This window comes from Salmo salar, chromosome 20 (genome assembly GCF_965601325.2).
Source record: "Salmo salar chromosome 20, fSalSal1, whole genome shotgun sequence".
Classification (NCBI taxonomy): domain Eukaryota; kingdom Metazoa; phylum Chordata; class Actinopteri; order Salmoniformes; family Salmonidae; genus Salmo; species Salmo salar.
Window position 1 is genome coordinate 74,367,135 of NC_138310.1, and position 21,131 is coordinate 74,388,265.

The 21,131-nt window shown below is 47.9% G+C and overlaps 1 protein-coding gene across 1 annotated transcript in view; it reads right to left on the minus strand.

Moving 5' to 3' along the window:
* LOC106591008 (calsyntenin-2) overlaps window positions 1-21,131 on the minus strand; it is a 529,723-nt gene that overhangs the window by 37,643 nt on the left and 470,949 nt on the right. The gene's annotated exons all lie outside the window — the stretch shown is intronic.

Sequence of the window (21,131 nt, forward strand, 5' to 3'; positions counted from 1 at the left end):
TATTTGAAGTAACGTGAACACTTAAACAAAACGACGAAACAGTTCCGTAAGGCAACACAGGCTATACAGGAAAACATCCACCCACAAAACACAAGTGAAACAAACACAACTAAATATGGCCTTCAATTAGAGACAACGACAACCAGCTGCCTCTAATTGGAGGTCATTGCCAAAAACCCAACATAGAAATAGAAAACTAGTAATAAACATAAAAAGACATAACAAAGAACCTAAACACCGAAACACACAAAACAAACACCCCCTGCCACGCCCTGACCAAACTACAATGACAGATAACCCCTTTTACTGGTCAGGACGTGACAGAGAGTGAGAGAGGGAGGCTGAGGAGAGAGAGGGAGAGAGAGAGGGAGGCTGAGGAGAGAGAGTGAGAGAGACAGAGGGAGGCTGAGGAGAGAAGGAAAATACAGTTAACAAGGGAGCTGTGAAAGCTGGTAGCAACGAGAGGGATGTTTTTCACATCCATGTAGTTACAGAGGAGGAAGTTCAACATCTGTCAGGAGCTGGGACTGGCACAACAACAGCTCTTTATTCGGTTGGAGCATAAGGAGATTCCGACTCCTTCATAATTACCTGTGATTACCCGTTATATATGACTTTGCTGCTGGCCTAGTTCTTGTTTATTTCATGCCTAAACACCGCTGTAAACCCCCTCGCATGGAACACTAACACACAGGGATTTCACAGTCATATCTCCCCCTTTCTGGTGTAAAAAAAACATGTTTTCAGTCAAGCGTGGTATAGCCTAATCTCCCTTTCTCTTTAGCGGTGATCCGCAAGTTGTGTCTTTCCTCGCCTCGGCAGGGTATTGTTGTGGAGAGGAGGCAGAGGCAGTGGAGCGGCAGGGTTTTGTTGTGGAGAGGAGGCAGAGGCAGTGGAGCGTGGAGACTTAGGGTGCGTGGGCCACGGTGAGGACTTGGACCCCAGCCAAATGAATGAAAGAAAATATGACAAGGTAGAATAAAGGCCCTGCATAGATTAACACTAGTTACTTTTTCCTGATGGCTGCAGTAATTGCCTTATTACACTGAAAACACGCTTAAGTGTGTTTTAAGGAATTAATTAACAACTCTATTTATTTGTTTACAGTGATATGGCACTTACGGGGAAATTTACAGCAAATAGCAGCGTTCCTCAGGAGGAGTTTATGTTTTGACTGTAGCCTAACAGACAGTCTGCTCTGCAGCCCTGTTTACTGGACGTTGTTCTAAATGAATTCTGTTTGAATTCATCAATGCCTGCTGATTTACACATTATTGTTATCAAAGCTTGTCTAAGACGACTACCAGACCCTCTCTTTGTGAGCAACAGCTGGAGAGAAACAAGGTTCACAGGCAGTGCAGACCACTGGATAGCCTGCACACCACAGCCCCAGCCACCTGCCTACACACAACCAGAAAACTTTATTAAACAACATCTAGAAATACACAAGCTTAAGCATAGTGAGCATAATGTATTCATTTCTAATTGGTGTGCCTGCAGCCCAGTCGACCCCTCCTCTTCCTAGCCCCCCTCCCTTCCTTGCTAAGCTAGCTGAAGGGATGGGCCCGCAGCCCTACGTCGAACCCAATAGGGGGGCGGAGTACAACCCTCCAGGGCTGAGCTGTGGGGGGCTGCACATATTTAAACCTGCTATGAATATTCACCACAGCCCGCCAGGGATGGCTGTTATACAATACACCATCCAGCCTCCCTTTATCTGTCTCCCTCGCTGTCCTCTAGCAAAACCCAGACAGAATTATTAATAAATAACATGAAAATGTAAAATCTTGCCCCAGGTGGCGATGTGGAACAGAGAGAGTGGTGGAATAAAAAACAAAAGAGGGTAGAGAAAGAGGGAGCGGAAGAGAGGGAGAGGAGAGAGACAGGAGAGGGAGCAGAGGAGAGGGAGCGGAGGAGAGGGAGAGGAGAGGGAGAAGAGAGGGAGAAGAGGAGAAGGAGAAGAGAGGGAGAAGAGGAGAAGGAGAAGAGAGGGAGAAGAGAAGAGGGAGAGGAGGACAGGGAGAGAAAGACAGGGAGAGGAGGAGAGGGAGAGAAGGACAGGGAGAGAAGGACTGGGAGAGGAGGAGAGGGAGAGGAGAGGGAGAAGAGGAGAGGGAGAAGAGGAGAGGGAGAAGAGGAGAGGGAGAGGAGGAGAGGGAGCGGAGGAGAGGGAGCGGAGCAGAGGGAGCAGAGGAGAGGGAGCAGAGGAGAGGGAGAGGAGAGGGAGAAGAGAGGGAGAAGAGGAGAGAGAGAAGAGAGGGAGAAGAGGAGAGGGAGAGAAGGACAGGGAAAGGAGGAGAGGGAGAGAAGGACAGGGAGAGGAGCAGAGGGAGAGGCGGAGAGGGAGAGGAGAGGGAGAGAAGGACAGGGAGAGGAGGAGAGGGAGAGAAGGACAGGGAGAGGAGGAGAAGGCGAGGAGGAGAGGGAGAGGACAGGGAGAGGAGGACAGGTAGAGGAGGTGAGGGAGAGAAGGACAGAGAAAAGAGGAGAGGGAGAGAAGGACAGGGAGAGGAGAAGAGGGAGAGGAGGAGAGGGAGAGGAGGACAGGGAGAGGAGGACAGGTAGAGGAGGAGAGGGAGAGGAGCAGAGGGAGAGGAGGACAGGGAGAGGAGGCGAGGGAGAGAAGGACAGGGAGAGGGAGCAGAGGACAGCGAGAAGAGGAGAGGGAGCGGAGGACAGGGAGAGGAGGAGAGGGAGAGAAGGACAGGGAGAGGGAGCAGAGGACAGCGAGAGGAGGAGAGGGAGTGGAAGACAGGGAGAGGAGGAGAGGGAGAGAAGGACAGGGAGAGGGAGCAGAGGACGGCGAGAAAAGGAGAGGGAGCGGAGGACAGGGAGAGGAGGAGAGGGAGAGAAGGACAGGGAGAGGGAGCAGAGGACAGCGAGAAGAGGAGAGGGAGCGGAGGACAGGGAGAGGAGGAGAAGGAGAGAAGAAGAGGGAGTAGCTAACTATCTATACATGAGTGAGTGTGAGATGTGCTCTAATGAGTCACTGTGCTGTTGTTGTGTGTTGGCAGTGAGAAGGTGTTGGGACTAGTTTACACTCACAGATCACAGGGAGATAAGAGGAAGACATGGAGAATGGAGTGAGAAGACAAAAAGAGTGAGGAGAAAACTGAGAGAAGGAAGGAGAAAGATATCATTAAGAGAGAGATGGAGAGGGAGGACAGAGAGAGAGATGACTAAATGCACAGACAGGTACAGGTAGAGGTAGAGGTACAGGTACAGGTACAGGTAGAAGTAGAGGTACAGGTACAGGTAGAGGTACGGTACAGGTAGAGGTAGAAGTAGAGGTACAGTACAGGTACAGGTAGAGGTACAGTACAGTACAGTACAGGTAGAGGTAGAGGTAGAGGTACAGTACTGGTAGAGGTAGAGGTACAGTACAGGTACAGGTACAAGTAGAGGTACCGGTACAGGTAGAGGTACAGGTACAGGTAGAGGTACAGGTTCAGGTACGGTACAAGTACAGGTATGGTACAGGTACAGGTACGGTATAGGTACAGGTACAGGTAGAGGTACAGGTAGAGATAGAGGTAGAGGTACAGGTAGAGGTAGAGGTACAGGTTCAGGTACGGTACAGGTATGGTACAGGTACAGGTACGGTACAGGTACAGGTAGAGGTACTGGTAGAGGTACAGGTAGAGGTAGAGGTAGAGGTAGAGGTAGAGGTACAGGTAGAGGTACAGGTAGAGGTACAGGTAGAGGTAGAGGTACAGGTAGAGATAGAGGTAGAGATACGATACAGGTACAGGTAGAGGTACAGGTAGAGGTACAGGTAGAGGTACAGGTAGAGGTAGAGGTACAGGTACAGGTAGAGGTACAGGTACAGGTAGAGGTACAGGTACAGGTAGAGGTACAGGTAGAGGTAGAGGTACAGGTAGAGGTAGAGATAGAGGTAGAGATACGATACAGGTACAGGTAGAGGTACAGGTAGAGGTACAGGTAGAGGTACAGGTAGAGGTACAGGTAGAGGTACAGGTAGAGGTAGAGGTAGAGGTACAGGTACAGGTAGAGGTACAGGTACAGGTAGAGGTACAGGTAGAGGTACAGGTAGAGATACGATACAGGTACAGGTAGAGGTACAGGTAGAGATAGAAGTACAGGTAGAGATACGATACAGGTACAGGTAGAGGTACAGGTACAGGTAGAGGTACAGGTACAGGTAGAGGTACAGGTAGAGGTAGAGGTACAGGTAGAGATACGATACAGGTACAGGTAGAGGTACAGGTAGAGGTACAGGTAGAGGTAGAGGTACAGGTAGAGGTAGAGATAGAGGTAGAGATACGATACAGGTACAGGTAGAGGTACAGGTACAGGTAGAGGTACAGGTAGAGGTAGAGGTACAGGTAGAGGTAGAGGTAGAGGTACAGGTAGAGGTACAGGTAGAGGTACAGGTACAGGTAGAGATACGATACAGGTACAGGTAGAGGTACAGGTAGAGGTACAGGTAGAGATACAGGTACAGGTACAGGTAGAGGCACAGGTACAGGTAGAGGTACAGGTACAGGTAGAGGTACAGGTAGAGGTAGAGATACGATACAGGTACAGGTAGAGGTAGAGGTACAGGTAGAGGTACAGGTACAGGTAGAGTAGGTTTAACTGGACTGAGGTGGAAAAAAGACAGTCGTTACAATGTGAGGTGTTTAAAGCACAGAGAAGACCGTATCCAGTCACACTGTACTGAGGTAGATGAAGCACAGAGAAGACCTTATCCAGTCACACTGTACTGAGGTAGATGAAGCACAGAGAAAACCTTATCCAGTCACACTGTACTGAGGTAGATGAAGCACAGAGAAGACCTTATCCAGTCACACTGTACTGAGGTAGATGATGGACAGAGGAGAGAGAAGACCTTATCCAGTCACGCTGTACTGAGGTGGATGAAGGACAGAGAAGACCTTATCCAGTCACACTGTACTGAGGTAGATGAAACACAGAGAAGACCTTATCCAGTCACACTGTACTGAGGTAGATGAAGCACAGAGGAGAGAGAAGACCATATCCAGTCACACTGTACTGAGGTGGATGAAGGACAGAGGAGAGAGAAGACCATATCCAGTCACACTGTACTGATGTGGATGAAGGACAGAGAAGACCTTATCCAGTCACACTGTACTGAGGTGGATGAAGGACAGAGGAGAGAGAAGACCATATCCAGTCACACTGTACTGATGTGGATGAAGGACAGAGAAGACCTTATCCAGTCACACTGTACTGAGGTGGATGAAGGACAGAGGAGAGAGAAGACCTTATCCAGTCACACTGTACTGAGGTAGATGAAGCACAGAGAAGACCTTATCCAGTCACACTGTACTGAGGTGGATGAAGGACAGAGGAGAGAGAAGACCATATCCAGTCACACTGTACTGATGTGGATGAAGGACAGAGAAGACCTTATCCAGTCACACTGTACTGAGGTGGATGAAGGACAGAGGAGAGAGAAGACCTTATCCAGTCACTGTACTGAGGTAGATGAAGGACAGAGGAGAGAGAAGACCTTATCCAGTCACACTGTACTGATGTGGATGAAGGACAGAGAAGACCTTATCCAGTCACACTGTGCTGAGGTAGATGATGGACAGAGGAGAGAGAAGACCTTATCCAGTCACACTGTACTGAGGTGGATGAAGGACAGAGAAGACCTTATCCAGTCACACTGTACTGAGGTAGATGATGGACAGAGGAGAGAGGAGACCTTATCCAGTCACACTGTACTGAGGTAGATGAAGCACAGAGAAGACCTTATCCAGTCACACTGTACTGAGGTGGATGAAGGACAGAGGAGAGAGAAGACCTTATCCAGTCACTGTACTGAGGTAGATGAAGGACAGAGGAGAGAGAAGACCTTATCCAGTCACACTGTACTGATGTGGATGAAGGACAGAGAAGACCTTATCCAGTCACACTGTACTGAGGTAGATGATGGACAGAGGAGAGAGAATACCTTATCCAGTCACTGTACTGAGGTAGATGAAGGACAGAGGAGAGAGAAAACCTTATCCAGTCACACTGTACTGATGTGGATGAAGGACAGAGAAGACCTTATCCAGTCACTGTACTGAGGTAGATGATGGACAGAGGAGAGAGAAGACCATATCCAGTCACACTGTACTGAGGTGGATGAAGGACAGAGGAGAGAGAAGACCTTATCCAGTCACACTGTACTGAGGTGGATGAAGGACAGAGAAGACCTTATCCAGTCACACTGTGCTGAGGTGGATGAAGGACAGAGGAGAGAGAAGACCATATCCAGTCACACTGTACTGATGTGGATGAAGGACAGAGAAGACCTTATCCAGTCACACTGTACTGAGGTGGATGAAGGACAGAGAAGACCTTATCCAGTCACACTGTACTGAGGTGGATGAAGGACAGAGGAGAGAGAAGACATTATCCAGTCACACTGTACTGAGGTGGATGAAGGACAGAGGAGAGAGAAGACCATATCCAGTCACACTGTACTGATGTGGATGAAGGACAGAGAAGACCTTATCCAGTCACACTGTACTGAGGTGGATGAAGGACAGAGGAGAGAGAAGACCTTATCCAGTCACACTGTACTGAGGTAGATGAAGCACAGAGAAGACCTTATCCAGTCACACTGTACTGAGGTGGATGAAGGACAGAGGAGAGAGAAGACCATATCCAGTCACACTGTACTGATGTGGATGAAGGACAGAGAAGACCTTATCCAGTCACACTGTACTGAGGTGGATGAAGTACAGAGGAGAGAGAAGACCTTATCCAGTCACTGTACTGAGGTAGATGAAGGACAGAGGAGAGAGAAGACCTTATCCTGTCACACTGTACTGATGTGGATGAAGGACAGAGAAGACCTTATCCAGTCACACTGTGCTGAGGTAGATGATGGACAGAGGAGAGAGAAGACCTTATCCAGTCACACTGTACTGAGGTGGATGAAGGACAGAGAAGACCTTATCCAGTCACACTGTACTGAGGTAGATGATGGACAGAGGAGAGAGGAGACCTTATCCAGTCACACTGTACTGAGGTAGATGAAGCACAGAGAAGACCTTATCCAGTCACACTGTACTGAGGTGGATGAAGGACAGAGGAGAGAGAAGACCTTATCCAGTCACTGTACTGAGGTAGATGAAACCAGAGGAGAGAGAAGACCTTATCCAGTCACACTGTACTGATGTGGATGAAGGACAGAGAAGACCTTATCCAGTCACACTGTACTGAGGTAGATGATGGACAGAGGAGAGAGAATACCTTATCCAGTCACTGTACTGAGGTAGATGAAGGACAGAGGAGAGAGAAAACCTTATCCAGTCACACTGTACTGATGTGGATGAAGGACAGAGAAGACCTTATCCAGTCACTGTACTGAGGTAGATGATGGACAGAGGAGAGAGAAGACCATATCCAGTCACACTGTACTGAGGTGGATGAAGGACAGAGGAGAGAGAAGACCTTATCCAGTCACACTGTACTGAGGTGGATGAAGGACAGAGAAGACCTTATCCAGTCACACTGTGCTGAGGTGGATGAAGGACAGAGGAGAGAGAAGACCATATCCAGTCACACTGTACTGATGTGGATGAAGGACAGAGAAGACCTTATCCAGTCACACTGTACTGAGGTGGATGAAGGACAGAGAAGACCTTATCCAGTCACACTGTACTGAGGTGGATGAAGGACAGAGGAGAGAGAAGACCTTATCCAGTCACACTGTACTGAGGTAGATGAAGCACAGAGAAGACCTTATCCAGTCACACTGTACTGAGGTGGATGAAGGACAGAGGAGAGAGAAGACCATATCCAGTCACACTGTACTGATGTGGATGAAGGACAGAGAAGACCTTATCCAGTCACACTGTACTGAGGTGGATGAAGGACAGAGGAGAGAGAAGACCTTATCCAGTCACTGTACTGAGGTAGATGAAGGACAGAGGAGAGAGAAGACCTTATCCAGTCACACTGTACTGATGTGGATGAAGGACAGAGAAGACCTTATCCAGTCACACTGTGCTGAGGTAGATGATGGACAGAGGAGAGAGAAGACCTTATCCAGTCACACTGTACTGAGGTGGATGAAGGACAGAGAAGACCTTATCCAGTCACACTGTACTGAGGTAGATGATGGACAGAGGAGAGAGGAGACCTTATCCAGTCACACTGTACTGAGGTAGATGAAGCACAGAGAAGACCTTATCCAGTCACACTGTACTGAGGTGGATGAAGGACAGAGGAGAGAGAAGACCTTATCCAGTCACTGTACTGAGGTAGATGAAGGACAGAGGAGAGAGAAGACCTTATCCAGTCACACTGTACTGATGTGGATGAAGGACAGAGAAGACCTTATCCAGTCACACTGTACTGAGGTAGATGATGGACAGAGGAGAGAGAATACCTTATCCAGTCACTGTACTGAGGTAGATGAAGGACAGAGGAGAGAGAAAACCTTATCCAGTCACACTGTACTGATGTGGATGAAGGACAGAGAAGACCTTATCCAGTCACTGTACTGAGGTAGATGATGGACAGAGGAGAGAGAAGACCATATCCAGTCACACTGTACTGAGGTGGATGAAGGACAGAGGAGAGAGAAAACCTTATCCAGTCACACTGTACTGAGGTGGATGAAGGACAGAGAAGACCTTATCCAGTCACACTGTGCTGAGGTGGATGAAGGACAGAGGAGAGAGAAGACCATATCCAGTCACACTGTACTGATGTGGATGAAGGACAGAGAAGACCTTATCCAGTCACACTGTACTGAGGTGGATGAAGGACAGAGAAGACCTTATCCAGTCACACTGTACTGAGGTGGATGAAGGACAGAGGAGAGAGAAGACCTTATCCAGTCACACTGTACTGAGGTAGATGAAGGACAGAGGAGAGAGAAGACCATATCCAGTCACACTGTACTGATGTGGATGAAGGACAGAGAAGACCTTATCCAGTCACACTGTACTGAGGTGGATGAAGGACAGAGGAGAGAGAAGACCTTATCCAGTCACACTGTACTGAGGTAGATGAAGCACAGAGAAGACCTTATCCAGTCACACTGTACTGAGGTGGATGAAGGACAGAGGAGAGAGAAGACCATATCCAGTCACACTGTACTGATGTGGATGAAGGACAGAGAAGACCTTATCCAGTCACACTGTACTGAGGTGGATGAAGGACAGAGGAGAGAGAAGACCTTATCCAGGCACTGTACTGAGGTAGATGAAGGACAGAGGAGAGAGAAGACCTTATCCAGTCACACTGTACTGATGTGGATGAAGGACAGAGAAGACCTTATCCAGTCACACTGTGCTGAGGTAGATGATGGACAGAGGAGAGAGAAGACCTTATCCAGTCACACTGTACTGAGGTGGATGAAGGACAGAGAAGACCTTATCCAGTCACACTGTACTGAGGTAGATGATGGACAGAGGAGAGAGGAGACCTTATCCAGTCACACTGTACTGAGGTAGATGAAGCACAGAGAAGACCTTATCCAGTCACACTGTACTGAGGTAGATGATGGACAGAGGAGAGAGAATACCTTATCCAGTCACTGTACTGAGGTAGATGAAGGACAGAGGAGAGAGAAAACCTTATCCAGTCACACTGTACTGATGTGGATGAAGGACAGAGAAGACCTTATCCAGTCACTGTACTGAGGTAGATGATGGACAGAGGAGAGAGAAGACCATATCCAGTCACACTGTACTGAGGTGGATGAAGGACAGAGGAGAGAGAAGACCTTATCCAGTCACACTGTACTGAGGTGGATGAAGGACAGAGAAGACCTTATCCAGTCACACTGTGCTGAGGTGGATGAAGGACAGAGGAGAGAGAAGACCATATCCAGTCACACTGTACTGATGTGGATGAAGGACAGAGAAGACCTTATCCAGTCACACTGTACTGAGGTGGATGAAGGACAGAGAAGACCTTATCCAGTCACACTGTACTGAGGTGGATGAAGGACAGAGGAGAGAGAAGACCTTATCCAGTCACACTGTACTGAGGTAGATGAAGCACAGAGAAGACCTTATCCAGTCACACTGTACTGAGGTGGATGAAGGACAGAGGAAAGAGAAGACCATATCCAGTCACACTGTACTGATGTGGATGAAGGACAGAGAAGACCTTATCCAGTCACACTGTACTGAGGTGGATGAAGGACAGAGGAGAGAGAAGACCTTATCCAGTCACTGTACTGAGGTAGATGAAGGACAGAGGAGAGAGAAGACCTTATCCAGTCACACTGTACTGATGTGGATGAAGGACAGAGAAGACCTTATCCAGTCACACTGTGCTGAGGTAGATGATGGACAGAGGAGAGAGAAGACCTTATCCAGTCACACTGTACTGAGGTGGATGAAGGACAGAGAAGACCTTATCCAGTCACACTGTACTGAGGTAGATGATGGACAGAGGAGAGAGGAGACCTTATCCAGTCACACTGTACTGAGGTAGATGAAGCACAGAGAAGACCTTATCCAGTCACACTGTACTGAGGTGGATGAAGGACAGAGGAGAGAGAAGACCTTATCCAGTCACTGTACTGAGGTAGATGAAGGACAGAGGAGAGAGAAGACCTTATCCAGTCACACTGTACTGATGTGGATGAAGGACAGAGAAGACCTTATCCAGTCACACTGTACTGAGGTAGATGATGGACAGAGGAGAGAGAAGACCTTATCCAGTCACTGTACTGAGGTAGATGAAGGACAGAGGAGAGAGAAAACATTATCCAGTCACACTGTACTGATGTGGATGAAGGACAGAGAAGACCTTATCCAGTCACACTGTACTGAGGTAGATGATGGACAGAGGAGAGAGAAGACCTTATCCAGTCACACTGTACTGAGGTGGATGAAGGACAGAGAAGACCTTATCCAGTCACTGTACTGAGGTAGATGATGGACAGAGGAGAGAGAAGACCATATCCAGTCACACTGTACTGAGGTGGATGAAGGACAGAGGAGAGAGAAGACCTTATCCAGTCACACTGTACTGAGGTGGATGAAGGACAGAGAAGACCTTATCCAGTCACACTGTGCTGAGGTGGATGAAGGACAGAGGAGAGAGAAGACCATATCCAGTCACACTGTACTGATGTGGATGAAGGACAGAGAAGACCTTATCCAGTCACACTGTACTGAGGTGGATGAAGGACAGAGGAGAGAGAAGACCTTATCCAGTCACACTGTACTGAGGTAGATGAAGCACAGAGAAGACCCTTATCCAGTCACACTGTACTGAGGTGGATGAAGGACAGAGGAGAGAGAAGACCATATCCAGTCACACTGTACTGATGTGGATGAAGGACAGAGAAGACCTTATCCAGTCACACTGTACTGAGGTGGATGAAGGACAGAGGAGAGAGAAGACCTTATCCAGTCACTGTACTGAGGTAGATGAAGGACAGAGGAGAGAGAAGACCTTATCCAGTCACACTGTACTGATGTGGATGAAGGACAGAGAAGACCTTATCCAGTCACACTGTGCTGAGGTAGATGATGGACAGAGGAGAGAGAAGACCTTATCCAGTCACACTGTACTGAGGTGGATGAAGGACAGAGAAGACCTTATCCAGTCACACTGTACTGAGGTAGATGATGGACAGAGGAGAGAGGAGACCTTATCCAGTCACACTGTACTGAGGTAGATGAAGCACAGAGAAGACCTTATCCAGTCACACTGTACTGAGGTGGATGAAGGACAGAGGAGAGAGAAGACCATATCCAGTCACACTGTACTGATGTGGATGAAGGACAGAGAAGACCTTATCCAGTCACACTGTACTGAGGTGGATGAAGGACAGAGGAGAGAGAAGACCTTATCCAGTCACTGTACTGAGGTAGATGAAGGACAGAGGAGAGAGAAGACCTTATCCAGTCACACTGTACTGATGTGGATGAAGGACAGAGAAAACCTTATCCAGTCACACTGTACAGAGGTAGATGATGGACAGAGGAGAGCGAAGACCTTATCCAGTCACACTGTGCTGAGGTAGATGATGGACAGAGGAGAGAGAAGACCTTATCCAGTCACACTGTACTGAGGTGGATGAAGGACAGAGAAGACCTTATCCAGTCACACTGTACTGAGGTAGATGATGGACAGAGGAGAGAGGAGACCTTATCCAGTCACACTGTACTGAGGTAGATGAAGCACAGAGAAGACCTTATCCAGTCACACTGTACTGAGGTGGATGAAGGACAGAGGAGAGAGAAGACCTTATCCAGTCACTGTACTGAGGTAGATGAAGGACAAAGGAGAGAGAAGACCTTATCCAGTCACACTGTACTGATGTGGATGAAGGACAGAGAAGACCTTATCCAGTCACACTGTACTGAGGTAGATGATGGACAGAGGAGAGAGAAGACCTTATCCAGTCACTGTACTGAGGTAGATGAAGGACAGAGGAGAGAGAAAACATTATCCAGTCACACTGTACTGATGTGGATGAAGGACAGAGAAGACCTTATCCAGTCACACTGTACTGAGGTAGATGATGGACAGAGGAGAGAGAAGACCTTATCCAGTCACACTGTACTGAGGTGGATGAAGGACAGAGAAGACCTTATCCAGTCACTGTACTGAGGTAGATGATGGACAGAGGAGAGAGAAGACCATATCCAGTCACACTGTACTGAGGTGGATGAAGGACAGAGGAGAGAGAAGACCTTATCCAGTCACACTGTACTGAGGTGGATGAAGGACAGAGAAGACCTTATCCAGTCACACTGTACTGAGGTGGATGAAGGACAGAGGAGAGAGAAGACCTTATCCAGTCACACTGTACTGAGGTAGATGAAGCACAGAGAAGACCCTTATCCAGTCACACTGTACTGAGGTGGATGAAGGACAGAGGAGAGAGAAGACCATATCCAGTCACACTGTACTGATGTGGATGAAGGACAGAGAAGACCTTATCCAGTCACACTGTACTGAGGTGGATGAAGGACAGAGGAGAGAGAAGACCTTATCCAGTCACTGTACTGAGGTAGATGAAGGACAGAGGAGAGAGAAGACCTTATCCAGTCACACTGTACTGATGTGGATGAAGGACAGAGAAGACCTTATCCAGTCACACTGTGCTGAGGTGGATGAAGGACAGAGGAGAGAGAAGACCATATCCAGTCACACTGTACTGATGTGGATGAAGGACAGAGAAGACCTTATCCAGTCACACTGTACTGAGGTGGATGAAGGACAGAGGAGAGAGAAGACCTTATCCAGTCACACTGTACTGAGGTAGATGAAGCACAGAGAAGACCCTTATCCAGTCACACTGTACTGAAGTGGATGAAGGACAGAGGAGAGAGAAGACCATATCCAGTCACACTGTACTGATGTGGATGAAGGACAGAGAAGACCTTATCCAGTCACACTGTACTGAGGTGGATGAAGGACAGAGGAGAGAGAAGACCTTATCCAGTCACTGTACTGAGGTAGATGAAGGACAGAGGAGAGAGAAGACCTTATCCAGTCACACTGTACTGATGTGGATGAAGGACAGAGAAGACCTTATCCAGTCACACTGTGCTGAGGTAGATGATGGACAGAGGAGAGAGAAGACCTTATCCAGTCACACTGTACTGAGGTGGATGAAGGACAGAGAAGACCTTATCCAGTCACACTGTACTGAGGTAGATGATGGACAGAGGAGAGAGGAGACCTTATCCAGTCACACTGTACTGAGGTAGATGAAGCACAGAGAAGACCTTATCCAGTCACATTGTACTGAGGTGGATGAAGGACAGAGGAGAGAGAAGACCATATCCAGTCACACTGTACTGATGTGGATGAAGGACAGAGAAGACCTTATCCAGTCACACTGTACTGAGGTGGATGAAGGACAGAGGAGAGAGAAGACCTTATCCAGTCACTGTACTGAGGTAGATGAAGGACAGAGGAGAGAGAAGACCTTATCCAGTCACACTGTACTGATGTGGATGAAGGACAGAGAAAACCTTATCCAGTCACACTGTACAGAGGTAGATGATGGACAGAGGAGAGAGAAGACCTTATCCAGTCACACTGTACTGAGGTGGATGAAGGACAGAGGAGAGAGAAGACCATATCCAGTCACACTGTACTGATGTGGATGAAGGACAGAGAAGACCTTATCCAGTCACACTGTACTGAGGTGGATGAAGGACAGAGGAGAGAGAAGACCATATCCAGTCACACTGTACTGAGGTAGATGAAGCACAGAGAAGACCCTTATCCAGTCACACTGTACTGAGGTGGATGAAGGACAGAGGAGAGAGAAGACCATATCCAGTCACACTGTACTGATGTGGATGAAGGACAGAGAAGACCTTATCCAGTCACACTGTACTGAGGTGGATGAAGGACAGAGGAGAGAGAAGACCTTATCCAGGCACTGTACTGAGGTAGATGAAGGACAGAGGAGAGAGAAGACCTTATCCAGTCACACTGTACTGATGTGGATGAAGGACAGAGAAGACCTTATCCAGTCACACTGTGCTGAGGTAGATGATGGACAGAGGAGAGAGAAGACCTTATCCAGTCACACTGTACTGAGGTGGATGAAGGACAGAGAAGACCTTATTCAGTCACACTGTACTGAGGTGGATGAAGGACAGAGGAGAGAGAAGACCATATCCAGTCACACTGTACTGATGTGGATGAAGGACAGAGAAGACCTTATCCAGTCACACTGTACTGAGGTGGATGAAGGACAGAGGAGAGAGAAGAACTTATCCAGTCACTGTACTGAGGTAGATGAAGGACAGAGGAGAGAGAAGACCTTATCCAGTCACACTGTACTGATGTGGATGAAGGACAGAGAAGAACTTATCCAGTCACACTGTACTGAGGTAGATGATGGACAGAGGAGAGAGAAGACCTTATCCAGTCACACTGTACTGAGGTGGATGAAGGACAGAGAAGACCTTATCCAGTCACTGTACTGAGGTAGATGATGGACAGAGGAGAGAGAAGACCTTATCCAGTCACACTGTACTGAGGTGGATGAAGGACAGAGGAGAGAGAAGAACTTATCCAGTCACACTGTACTGAGGTGGATGAAGGACAGAGAAGACCTTATCCAGTCACACTGTACTGAGGTGGATGAAGGACAGACGAGAGAGAAGACCATATCCAGTCACACTGTACTGATGTGGATGAAGGACAGAGAAGACCTTATCCAGTCACACTGTACTGAGGTGGATGAAGGACAGAGGAGAGAGAAGACCATATCCAGTCACACTGTACTGATGTGGATGAAGGACAGAGAAGACCTTATCCAGTCACACTGTACTGAGGTGGATGAAGGACAGAGGAGACCTTATCCAGTCACACTGTACTGAGGTAGATGAAGCACAGAGAAGACCTTATCCAGTCACACTGTACTGAGGTGGATGAAGGACAGAGGAGAGAGAAGACCATATCCAGTCACACTGTACTGAGGTGGATGAAGGACAGAGGAGAGAGAAGACCTTATCCAGTCACACTGTACTGAGGTGGATGAAGGACAGAGAAGACCTTATCCAGTCACACTGTGCTGAGGTAGATGATGGACAGAGGAGAGAGAAGACCTTATCCAGTCACACTGTACTGAGGTGGATGAAGGACAGAGAAGACCTTATCCAGTCACACTGTACTGAGGTAGATGATGGACAGAGGAGAGAGAAGACCTTATCCAGTCACACTGTACTGAGGTAGATGAAGCACAGAGAAGACCTTATCCAGTCACACTGTACTGAGGTGGATGAAGGACAGAGGAGAGAGAAGACCATATCCAGTCACACTGTACTGATGTGGATGAAGGACAGAGAAGACCTTATCCAGTCACACTGTACTGAGGTGGATGAAGGACAGAGGAGAGAGAAGACCTTATCCAGTCACTGTACTGAGGTAGATGAAGGACAGAGGAGAGAGAAGACCTTATCCAGTCACACTGTACTGATGTGGATGAAGGACAGAGAAAACCTTATCCAGTCACACTGTACAGAGGTAGATGATGGACAGAGGAGAGAGAAGACCTTATCCAGTCACACTGTACTGAGGTGGATGAAGGACAGAGGAGAGAGAAGACCATATCCAGTCACACTGTACTGATGTGGATGAAGGACAGAGAAGACCTTATCCAGTCACACTGTGCTGAGGTGGATGAAGGGCAGAGGAGAGAGAAGACCATATCCAGTCACACTGTACTGATGTGGATGAAGGACAGAGAAGACCTTATCCAGTCACACTGTACTGAGGTGGATGAAGGACAGAGGAGAGAGAAGACCTTATCCAGTCACACTGTACTGAGGTAGATGAAGCACAGAGAAGACCCTTATCCAGTCACACTGTACTGAGGTGGATGAAGGACAGAGGAGAGAGAAGACCATATCCAGTCACACTGTACTGATGTGGATGAAGGACAGAGAAGACCTTATCCAGTCACACTGTACTGAGGTGGATGAAGGACAGAGGAGAGAGAAGACCTTATCCAGTCACTGTACTGAGGTAGATGAAGGACAGAGGAGAGAGAAGACCTTATCCAGTCACACTGTACTGATGTGGATGAAGGACAGAGAAGACCTTATCCAGTCACACTGTGCTGAGGTAGATGATGGACAGAGGAGAGAGAAGACCTTATCCAGTCACACTGTACTGAGGTGGATGAAGGACAGAGAAGACCTTATCCAGTCACACTGTACTGAGGTAGATGATGGACAGAGGATAGAGGAGACCTTATCCAGTCACACTGTACTGAGGTAGATGAAGCACAGAGAAGACCTTATCCAGTCACACTGTACTGAGGTGGATGAAGGACAGAGGAGAGAGAAGACCATATCCAGTCACACTGTACTGATGTGGATGAAGGACAGAGAAGACCTTATCCAGTCACACTGTACTGAGGTGGATGAAGGACAGAGGAGAGAGAAGACCTTATCCAGTCACTGTACTGAGGTAGATGAAGGACAGAGGAGAGAGAAGACCTTATCCAGTCACACTGTACTGATGTGGATGAAGGACAGAGAAAACCTTATCCAGTCACACTGTACAGAGGTAGATGATGGACAGAGGAGAGAGAAGACCTTATCCAGTCACACTGTACTGAGGTGGATGAAGGACAGAGGAGAGAGAAGACCATATCCAGTCACACTGTACTGATGTGGATGAAGGACAGAGAAGACCTTATCCAGTCACACTGTACTGAGGTGGATGAAGGACAGAGGAGAGAGAAGACCTTATCCAGTCACACTGTACTGAGGTAGATGAAGCACAGAGAAGACCCTTATCCAGTCACACTGTACTGAAGTGGATGAAGGACAGAGGAGAGAGAAGACCATATCCAGTCACACTGTACTGATGTGGATGAAGGACAGAGAAGACCTTATCCAGTCACACTGTACTGAGGTGGATGAAGGACAGAGGAGAGAGAAGACCTTATCCAGGCACTGTACTGAGGTAGATGAAGGACAGAGGAGAGAGAAGACCTTATCCAGTCACACTGTACTGATGTGGATGAAGGACAGAGAAGACCTTATCCAGTCACACTGTGCTGAGGTAGATGATGGACAGAGGAGAGAGAAGACCTTATCCAGTCACACTGTACTGAGGTGGATGAAGGACAGAGAAGACCTTATCCAGTCACACTGTACTGAGGTAGATGATGGACAGAGGAGAGAGGAGATCTTATCCAGTCACACTGTACTGAGGTAGATGAAGCACAGAGAAGACCTTATTCAGTCACACTGTACTGAGGTGGATGAAGGACAGAGGAGAGAGAAGACCATATCCAGTCACACTGTACTGATGTGGATGAAGGACAGAGAAGACCTTATCCAGTCACACTGTACTGAGGTGGATGAAGGACAGAGGAGAGAGAAGAACTTATCCAGTCACTGTACTGAGGTAGATGAAGGACAGAGGAGAGAGAAGACCTTATCCAGTCACACTGTACTGATGTGGATGAAGGACAGAGAAGACCTTATCCAGTCACACTGTACTGAGGTGGATGAAGGACAGAGGAGAGAGAAGACCTTATCCAGTCACACTGTACTGAGGTAGATGAAGCACAGAGAAGACCCTTATCCAGTCACACTGTACTGAAGTGGATGAAGGACAGAGGAGAGAGAAGACCATATCCAGTCACACTGTACTGATGTGGATGAAGGACAGAGAAGACCTTATCCAGTCACACTGTACTGAGGTGGATGAAGGACAGAGGAGAGAGAAGACCTTATCCAGTCACTGTACTGAGGTAGATGAAGGACAGAGGAGAGAGAAGACATTATCCAGTCACACTGTACTGATGTGGATGAAGGACAGAGAAGACCTTATCCAGTCACACTGTGCTGAGGTAGATGATGGACAGAGGAGAGAGAAGACCTTATCCAGTCACACTGTACTGAGGTGGATGAAGGACAGAGAAGACCTTATCCAGTCACACTGTACTGAGGTAGATGATGGACAGAGGAGAGAGGAGACCTTATCCAGTCACACTGTACTGAGGTAGATGAAGCACAGAGAAGACCTTATCCAGTCACACTGTACTGAGGTGGATGAAGGACAGAGGAGAGAGAAGACCATATCCAGTCACACTGTACTGATGTGGATGAAGGACAGAGAAGACCTTATCCAGTCACACTGTACTGAGGTGGATGAAGGACAGAGGAGAGAGAAGACCTTATCCAGTCACTGTACTGAGGTAGATGAAGGACAGAGGAGAGAGAAGACCTTATCCAGTCACACTGTACTGATGTGGATGAAGGACAGAGAAAACCTTATCCAGTCACACTGTACAGAGGTAGATGATGGACAGAGGAGAGAGAAGACCTTATCCAGTCACACTGTACTGAGGTGGATGAAGGACAGAGGAGAGAGAAGACCATATCCAGTCACACTGTACTGATGTGGATGAAGGACAGAGAAGACCTTATCCAGTCACACTGTACTGAGGTGGATGAAGGACAGAGGAGAGAGAAGACCATATCCAGTCACACTGTACTGAGGTAGATGAAGCACAGAGAAGACCCTTATCCAGTCACACTGTACTGAGGTGGATGAAGGACAGAGGAGAGAGAAGACCATATCCAGTCACACTGTACTGATGTGGATGAAGGACAGAGAAGACCTTATCCAGTCACACTGTACTGAGGTGGATGAAGGACAGAGGAGAGAGAAGACCTTATCCAGGCACTGTACTGAGGTAGATGAAGGACAGAGGAGAGAGAAGACCTTATCCAGTCACACTGTACTGATGTGGATGAAGGACAGAGAAGACCTTATCCAGTCACACTGTGCTGAGGTAGATGATGGACAGAGGAGAGAGAAGACCTTATCCAGTCACACTGTACTGAGGTGGATGAAGGACAGAGAAGACCTTATCCAGTCACACTGTACTGAGGTAGATGATGGACAGAGGAGAGAGCAGATCTTATCCAGTCACACTGTACTGAGGTAGATGAAGCACAGAGAAGACCTTATTCAGTCACACTGTACTGAGGTGGATGAAGGACAGAGGAGAGAGAAGACCATATCCAGTCACACTGTACTGATGTGGATGAAGGACAGAGAAGACCTTATCCAGTCACACTGTACTGAGGTGGATGAAGGACAGAGGAGAGAGAAGAACTTATCCAGTCACTGTACTGAGGTAGATGAAGGACAGAGGAGAGAGAAGACCTTATCCAGTCACACTGTACTGATGTGGATGAAGGACAGAGAAGAACTTATCCAGTCACACTGTACTGAGGTAGATGATGGACAGAGGAGAGAGAAGACCTTATCCAGTCACACTGTACTGAGGTGGATGAAGGACAGAGAAGACCTTATCCAGTCACTGTACTGAGGTAGATGATGGACAGAGGAGAGAGAAGACCTTATCCAGTCACACTGTACTGAGGTGGATGAAGGACAGAGGAGAGAGAAGAACTTATCCAGTCACACTGTACTGAGGTGGATGAAGGACAGAGAAGACCTTATCCAGTCACACTGTACTGAGGTGGATGAAGGACAGAGGAGAGAGAAGACCATATCCAGTCACACTGTACTGATGTGGATGAAGGACAGAGAAGACCTTATCCAGTCACACTGTACTGAGGTGGATGAAGGACAGAGGAGAGAGAAGACCATATCCAGTCACACTGTACTGATGTGGATGAAGGACAGAGAAGACCTTATCCAGTCACACTGTACTGAGGTGGATGAAGGACAGAGGAGACCTTATCCAGTCACACTGTACTGAGGTAGATGAAGCACAGAGAAGACCTTATCCAGTCACACTGTACTGAGGTGGATGAAGGACAGAGGAGAGAGAAGACCATATCCAGTCACACTGTACAGATGTGGATGAAGGACAGAGAAGACCTTATCCAGTCACACTGTACTGAGGTGGATGAAGGACAGAGGAGAGAGAAGACCTTATCCAGTCACTGTACTGAGGTAGATGAAGGACAGAGGAGAGAGAAGACCTTATCCAGTCACACTGTACTGATGTGGATGAAGGACAGAGAAGACCTTATCCAGTCACACTGTACTGAGGTAGATGATGGACAGAGGAGAGAGAAGACCTTATCCAGTCACACTGTACTGAGGTAGATGAAGCACAGAGAAGACCTTATCCAGTCACACTGTACTGAGGTAGATGAAGCACAGAGAAGACCTTATCCAATCACACTGTACTGAGGTAGATGAAGCACAGAGAAGACCTTATCCAGTCACACTGTACTGAGGTAGATGAAGCACAGAGAAGACCTTATCCAGTCACACTGTACTGAGGTAGATGATGGACAGAGGAGAGAGAAGACCTTATCCAGTCACACTGTACTGAGGTGGATGAAGCACAGAGAAGACCTTATCCAGTCACACTGTACTGAGGTAGATGAAGCACAGAGAAGACCTTATCCAGTCACACTGTACTGAGGTAGATGAAGCACACAGGAGAGAGAAGACCATATCCAGTCACACTGTACTGATATGGATGAAGGACAGAGGAGAGAGAAGACCATATCCAGTCACACTGTACTGATGTGGATGAAGGACAGAGGAGACCTTATACAGTCACACTGTACTGAGGTGGATGAAGGACAGAGGAGACCATATCCAGTCACACTGTACTGATGTGGATGAAGGACAGAGAAGACCTTATCCAGTCACACTGTACTGAGGTGGATGAAGGACAGAGGAGA